Source organism: Hyla sarda, chromosome 12 (assembly GCF_029499605.1).
Source record: "Hyla sarda isolate aHylSar1 chromosome 12, aHylSar1.hap1, whole genome shotgun sequence".
Lineage (NCBI taxonomy): Eukaryota > Metazoa > Chordata > Amphibia > Anura > Hylidae > Hyla > Hyla sarda.
Genome location: NC_079200.1, coordinates 5497325 through 5505626, shown reverse-complemented (window position 1 = coordinate 5505626; position 8302 = coordinate 5497325).

Here is an 8302-nt window from a genome sequence, read left to right as displayed (position 1 = left end):
CCGCGCAGCTATGATCAGAATGCTGGTGGTGGAGGCCGCGCAGCTATGATCAGAATGCTGGTGGTGGAGGCCGCGCAGCTATGATCAGAATGCTGGTGGTGGAGGCCGCGCAGCTATGATCAGAATGCTGGTGGTGGAGGCGGGCCATGATCAGAATGCTGGTGGTGGAGGCGGCGCTATGATCAGAATGCTGATGGTGGCGGGCTGTAGTCACACTGCAGGTGGTGGAGGCGGGGCTATGATCAGAATGTTGGTGGTGGAGATGAGTCCATAGTCACACTGTAGGAGGTGGGGGAGGCGGGGCTATGGTCACACTGCAGGTGGTAGGAGGGGACTATGCACATAGTGCGGTGTACACATCTTGACTCCATCAGCCGCAGGATTGCTGCTCTGCTGTAAAGTTGCCTTCCTGCCTCCTCCTCATCTTACAGATTTTCAGTCTTCTCTCCTGGCCAGCGTTTGCCTTGGTGATACGTTATATTGCTATCTGCCTGTTTTCGATGAGCTGAAATGATCTTGTAGGCTTCTTGGTCACTTAATTTGGCATCATTGGATTTCTATTGGTAAAGTCATCTCAGATATCATGCAGTAAGTATGGGATGGACTTGTACAGGGATGATACTGACGTAAAGGATCTATTTTAGTGGCTTGTCAGCATAAAGCAAAGAGTTTACGAACCATTAGCGGAAGAGCTGCCAGTCTGATGAATGTCTGTATCTTCTGTTGTACACATGGAGGGGTGAAGCCACCAGATATTGGCCGGCAGCCTTTGGTCTATAGTACCGTCAGTATAGGCAGACTAGTAAATAACGGACATGCACCCCTATATGAACAGAAATGCAATATGCTGGGAACATAGAAACTGGGCAAAGTCCAAGAAGAACAAATAATACAGCGGCAACAAAGAGGTTAACACGCACCTTATCCTTAGACAATGAATCCTTTAAATATGATCCCCTTCCCACAGGCGAATGGATAAGTGTCTGACCTCTGGGATCCACTATGATGTCCAGACCCCAAATCTCCCTGTGCATGGAGCAGCATGGCGGGATGTGTTTCATGCGTTCTCTATGGGAGCACTGGAGATACACGAGTAGGCAGCGCATGGAGGTCGCATAGGGAATATGTTTTATAGTGAAGTACTCCTTTAAATCTGTTAAATGAGCGCTGTCAGAATCAAAAATGTTTAATGGGTTGTACATCTTGGCAAAAAATTAACCTTTCTAATAAACTTCATAAGAATTATTACTGCATCTCCTTTTTATAGAAATCATGGCTTATAAAAAATAATAATAATAATAATAATAATAATAATAATAAATCCAATAGGGGTCCCCATAACATCCAGAACATAATCCTGTCCGGCTGCAGCATTATCTTTGTCCCCTCTGAAGCACAGGCATGGACAAAGTCCAGGAAGTGAGGGGCGGGACTAGCACTTCTCTGTGATCACTCCTGTCCTATCAGACTGCAGCATGAAAACAGTAAGGAGGGGGTTACAGAGCAGCCTGCAGTGACTGGATGAAGAGACCCAGAACAGCTGACTCAGGGAGGAAGTGACTGCATGGTGAGTGCGGACGGGCTCAGTGCTTGCCTCAGACATGCCCCTTTCTGAGTGAGTGAGCAGAACAGAGGGATTTTTTAGCCAAATACAGAAGCTAGACACCTATAAAAGACCTGTAAAGAATCTACATGACAGAGTGAGGAACACAGAAGTGGTGTTTTTATTCTGTAATCTGACAGGGACACTTTACATTATAAGAGCCTATATATAGTTTATGGCAGTGCTGTCATTGTCAGGCCAGGATACATGAGGGCTTGAAAGTGCTTCCCTGTAGAATGGCTCTCAGAGGCTTCTTTTGGGTAGTGTACCGCTTGATGAAAAATTAGACATGTCTCTGTGATACACTTGGAGACATCTTACCCCAGGGGGATGCATGATTGCTTCCCCTCTGCCCTAAAAAAAGACAGGCTACATTTGTGTTGTGTACCTCTTAGTGATCGATCACTAAACATGTCCCTACCTCACACGGAAAGACCTTCTGCACAGTTGACAGACTAAGAGGGGGCGGGCGCATTATTAGAGAAAAAGAATGAATTGCCCCCCATCTAGGATGTTCTGTTGATTACACTCCCCCTGTCTCTTCATTACACCTGGGGACACACAATGTCCACTTCTGCCTTGTGACATGGTCTCCATCATGCTGAAGAAAGCCTTGTCAATCACAAAGTTGCTCCCCTTCCCCTCTTTGAAAGAAGGCTCACGTTATCCCCAGTCTGAACACCCCCCCCCCCCCCAATGATTTTTTTCAGGGCTAACATCTCATTTCACCTAAGCTTTTTAGGCCCCTCCCATCCCCCAAGCAGTAATCCCTTTAGGGCATCTGATATCCCACCCCAGCAGTAATCCTCTCCTGTACATTTACCTGCTCAAGCAGCAATAAACATGGCACACGCAGAGCTTCACCCCCCAAAGCAGTAACCTTCATACGCACACGTACAGATGTAGGTATAGTTCTTAGTACCAAAGACAAAAAATACCACAATAACTGGAGAAATCAGACATTGCTTCTGAATTGTGGTTTAATAAAATCATTTAAAGAGAGAAACCAGACTAAATTATGGTCCCTAAACTTAGGATTTGGTCGCACAATCTTTTCAGGTGGTCACTACAATCCAGGGATTTCTGGGACTCAATGAGACGTGCACTTGTCTCCAGGTATCTTTCCCACTCCTCATAAGATCCTGCTCCAGCTGTCTCAGGGGTGAAGATGTCTTCTCCAGACTGCAGGTATCTTGGCTCCTCATAAGATCCTGCTCCAGATGTCTCAGGGATGGTGTCTTCTCCAGACTGCAGGTATCTTGGCTCCTCATAAGATCCTGCTCCAGATGTCTCAGGGGGTGAAGGTGTCTTCTCCAGACTGCAGGTATCTTGGCTCCTCCCCATAAGATCCTGCTCCAGATGTCTCAGGGATGGTGTCTTCTCCAGACTGCAGGTATCTTGGCTCCTCCCCATAAGATCCTGCTCCAGATGTATCAGGGGTGAAGGTGTCTTCTCCAGACTGCAGGTATCTTTCCCACTCCTCATAAGATCCTGCTCCAGATGTCTCAGGAGTGAAGGTGTCTTCTCCAGACTGCAGGTATCTTGGCTCCTCCCCATAAGATCTGCTCCAGATGTCTCAGGAGTGATGGTGTCTTCTCCAGACTGCAGGTATCTTGGCTCCTCCCCATAAGATCCTGCTCCAGATGTCTCAGGGGTGAAGGTGTCTTCTCCAGACTACAGGTATCTTGGCTCCTCCACATAAGATCCTGCTCCAGATGTCTCAGGGGTGAAGGTGTATTCTCCAGACTGCAGGTATCTTGGCTCCTCCTCTCCCAAAAGGTTTAGGTAGGAATACCGGGCAACGCCAGGTACCCTGCTAATAAATAATAATTTATAGAAGTTTTTAAAAATAAGCACATTCCCTAATAAAAATCTAAACATTCTAATAAAAACATAAATAACTTCCTCCTTTTTCCAGTTTATAAATATGTGAAATAAACATATTAAGTATTGCCCTGTGTGGAATTGTCTGAATTTTTTAATTATGTTTATGATCCCGCACGGTCAGTAAAAAAAAATTAAAAAAAATGGAAGTCCAGAATTGCCGATTTTTGGTTACTTTTCTATACCAGAGCAAAATGAATAAAAAGCGACCAAAAAGTCCAATGGAAACAAAAATGGTCCCGATAAACTACAGATCACGGCACTAAATATGATCCTTCTACATCCCGTATACGGAAAAATAAGAGTTATAGGGGTCATGTTAATCATGCTTTTTGTAATGACCCACAGGATAAAGAGAACGTCAGTTCAACTGCACCCCCCCCCCAAAAAAAAAAAAATTAGCGTAAGTGCATTATTATTTATTTCCATTTTCCATTGTCAGTTTAACCTTACAAATTAAAATTTTTCCTTTTATTTTCCTATTTATGTTTTATGGTTACATCACTGGTGTCATTACAAAGTACAGCTGGTCCCGTATGTATTGAGCTCTCTAGATACCAGTCAGAGTGCAATTGTCTGATGTTGGGAAAAACAAGTTCTCCCAGAATGCCTTGCGGTCCCAAACAAATCAGCCAACATGTAAGGAGTGTCCTGTCGGCACAACCAGCAGGACAGCAGAGCCAGCTGTAGGCTGTGGGAAAGCCGGAGCTCAGGACCAATTTACATGTCACAAGTGCGGCAGTTCGGAACATTTTATGTAGATGACATCTTTACTGGGAACTGGGTCAGATGTGAATAAATCTGCACATCTTCTGTGGGGAAATCCTGTTGTATTGAGCTTAGTAATGGTTTCCGTCTGTGAGAATTCACGTCAAAGAAAATATTTGATTACAAAAAACACTCCCCAAAAGCCCTCGTCAACCACTTTATTTAAATAAAAAATAAACAGGTCATCGACAGTCCGCAAAATCCGAAGTAGTTTACAGGATTCAGTCTGGAATTTGCAATTTTTGCGTCATTCTGCATGGCCAACATTGTCGCAGGTGACTGCGCAGGTCCACGCGGCCTTAGTGACTATGGATTTAACTTTAATTCTAGATACCATTCAGCTGGCAATTGTCTGATTTTGGAAAAACAAATTCTCCCAGAATGCCGTGCGGTCACAAACAATACATTAGAGGAGATCAGACAGTATATCTGGAGTGTCATGTCCGCATAACCAGCAGGACTGCACATATAGCTCTGGGCTATAGTAAAGCTGGAGCTCGGCTAGGGCACATGTCACACGTGCGGAGGTGCTAAACAACGTCTATTGATGTCATCTTAACTGGGAACCGGGTCAGATGTGAATAAATCCTGCAAATCTTCTGCAGGGAAATCCTGTTGTATTGAGCTTAGTAATGGATTCCGTCTGTGAGACTGAACATTGAAATAAATATTTTATTACAGAAAAAAATAAATACTACCCCAACAAGCCCTTGTCAACCATTTTATTTAAATAAAAAAAATCAACGTAGTTCACCAAATCCGAAGTGGTCCACAGGATTCACATTCTGGAATTTGGAATTTCTGCGTAATTGACAGCAGGTGACTGCGCAGGTCCACGTGGCCATAGTGACAATGGAATTGACTTTCATTCTAGATACCGTTCAGCGTGCAATTGTCTGATTTTGGAAAAAACTATTTCTACCAGAATGCCGTGGGGTCAGAAACAATACATTAGAGGAGATCAGCCTGTATGTTAGGACTGCAGAGCCAGGTCACATGTTACAAGTAGGGAGGTTCTAAACAACTTCTATAGAGGACGTGTTACCTAGGGACTGGGTCAGATGTGAATAAATCATGCGTGCCTTCTGTGGGAAAGCCTGTTGTACTGCAGAACACGTAGATGCTTTGATAACAGCTGAGTGTGCGTGGCATGTGCCTCCAGCTTGGGTCCAGCCCTCTTACATCTTTAGTGCAGGGCTCCACAAATCCCAGGCTGCCATGACTGAGACTTTCATCCTGGCGCCTAGGTTTTTGTCACTTTTTTTTTCTGACTTATTTCCTTCCTGACCCATGACGTATATGCAGCGATCGCAGCATGTAAACGGTTAAATGACAGACCTAGGAGTGATCTCGGACGTCATTACCGGCTGATATCGGCCACGGATTGCAGGCAGGGGCACCGCTCCCAGGAGCACTTGCTGGTAAACAATGCTATTGGTGATGCAGAAGGTTGTTTTTATACAGGCAGTTGCAAAACCACAACTCCTAGCATGCCGGGACAGCTAACGGCTGTCCGGGCATGCTTGGAGTTGTAGTTTTTGCAGTAACTAGAGACACCCTGATTGGGAAACACTGTGATAGCCTGTGGCTATATCTGCACATACTGAAGTTATGTTTCGTCTGTATGTGGTTGTGCGTTTATGACTAGATATAATCGTTTACTGCTTTTATCTATTGAGTAGTGAGTCTGTGTTGTTACACCACGTCTGATGTGGAGGCCTGAATAGTCTGTAACATGGCACATTTTTTAATAAAGTATTTTGTATGTAACTAGACTGTAAAGAAGGAATGATGTAATCTGATTAATACCAATATTTAATTTATTTTTATTTTAAAGGGGTGCATCGGGGAAGTTAAAAATAAATAAATAAAACGGCCCAAAGCCACCACAATACCTGTTCTGTGTCCCGTTTAGTTATCCATGTGGTTTTGGCAGCTCCTGTGACCCCTGTTGTCTTCTTAATCTTTTTCCCTGCTTGCAGCCCAGACTACAACTCCCAGAAGTGATTGCAGCTCTGTATAATGGCTGCCAGCCAATTGCTTTCACTGTGTGCATTCTGTGTTTTCATTCAGCAGCACACACTACGTCTTTTCTTTTAACCCCTTAAGGATGCAGGGCGTATCCATACGCCCCGGTATCAGAGTCCTTAAGGACTCAGGGCGCATGGGTACGCCGAGCGTTCTTCCGGCCCCTGCCACTCGCTGGGCAGGGACTGGAGTGGGATGCCATCATTAAGCAGGCATCCTGAATATCACCATGGGGGGGTTCCTGAGGTCCCCCCATATCGGCGATCGTTCAGAATCGCCGGTCAATTTTGACCGGCGATTTGCGGCTATGCTGGGTCAATCGGGTCTCTGGTGACCCGGGAAAAAAAAGGATGAATGGGGCTGTCCAACACAGCCCCATTCACCCTTTCCAAGTAGAAGTGATGGCGGCGATCGGGCCGGCGGGGGTCTCCTACCTTGCCCCGGTGGCGGCAGGAGGTGAGGCCTGTTCACCACCTGCTGTTGCTTAGCAACAACTCTCGGCATGCAAAGCCAAAAGGACATGCTGGGAGTTGTAGTTTGAACTCCAGTTGTTGCAAAACTACAACTCCCAGCATGCCCTTTGGTAGTCTGTGCATGCTGGGGGTTATGCAACAGCTAAAGGCACATTTTTTCTATGAAAGTGTGCATCCAGCTGTTGCATACATCTCCCAGCATGCAGACTACCAAAGGGCATGCTGGGAGTTGTAGCAGTGTCCCTCCAGCTGTTGCTGTTGAGACACCCTGTTTGGGAAACACTGCCGTAGGATATTTTTGTGGTGGACTCAAATCCCCAATTTAGGCCTCAAATTCACATGGTGCTCTCTCGCTTCGGAGCCCTGTCATATTTCAAGGAAACAGTTTAAGGCCACATATGGTGTATCTCTGTGCTCGGGAGGAATTGTGTTACAAATTTTGGGGGCTTTTTCTCCTTTTACCCCTTATGAAAAGGTAAAGTTGGGGTCTACACCAGCATGTTAGTGTAAAAAAAATAAAAATAAATTTACACTAACATGTTGGTTTTGCCCTATACGTTTAATTTTCACAAGCGGTAAAAGGAAAAAAGACCCCCAAAATTTGTAACACAATTTTCTCCTGAGTACAGAACCCCATATGTGGGCGTAAAGTGCTCTGCGGGCGCACAACATGGCTCAGATGTGAGAGCGTGCCATGTACATTTGTGGTCTAAATTGGTAATTTGCACAGGGGTGGCTCACTTTACAGCGGTTCTGACAAACGCAAACAATAAATACCCACATGTGACCCTATTTTGGAAACTACACCCCTCACGGAATGCAACAAGGGGTATAGTGAGCCTTAACACCCCACATGTGTTTGACAAATTTTCGTTAAAGTTGGATGGGAAAATTAAAAAAAAAAAAAATTTCACTAAAATGCTGGCGTTACCCTACATTTTTCATTTTCGCAAGGGAGAATAGGACATACCCCATGTGTGGATGTAAAGTGCTCTGAGGGCGAACTACAATGCTCAGAAGAGAAGGAGCGGCATTGGGCTTTTGGCAAGAGAAGGAGTCTGAAATTGAATGCCATGTGTGTTTACAAAGCCCCCATAGTGCCAGAACAGTGGACTCCATCCCACATGTGACCATCCCCCCACAGATGACGACCCCCACATGTGACCCCATTTTGGAAACTACACCCCTCACGTAATGTAATAAGGGCTAAAGTGAGCATTTACATCCCACAGGTGTCTGACAGATTTTTGGAACTGTGGTCCGTGAAAATGAAAAATGTAATTTTTCATTTGCACAGCCTACTGTTCCTAAGATCTGTCAAATGCCAGTGGGGTGTAAATGTTCACTGCACCCCTTATTAAATTCTGTGAGGGGTTTAGTTTCCAAAATGGGGTCACATTTGGGGGTCGTCCACTGTTCTGGCACCACGGGGGGCTTTGTAAACACACATGGCCTCCCACTTCTATTCCAACCAAATTCTCTCACAAAAGCTCAATGGCGCTCCTTCTCTTCTGAGCATTGTAGTTCACCCGCAGAGCACTTTACA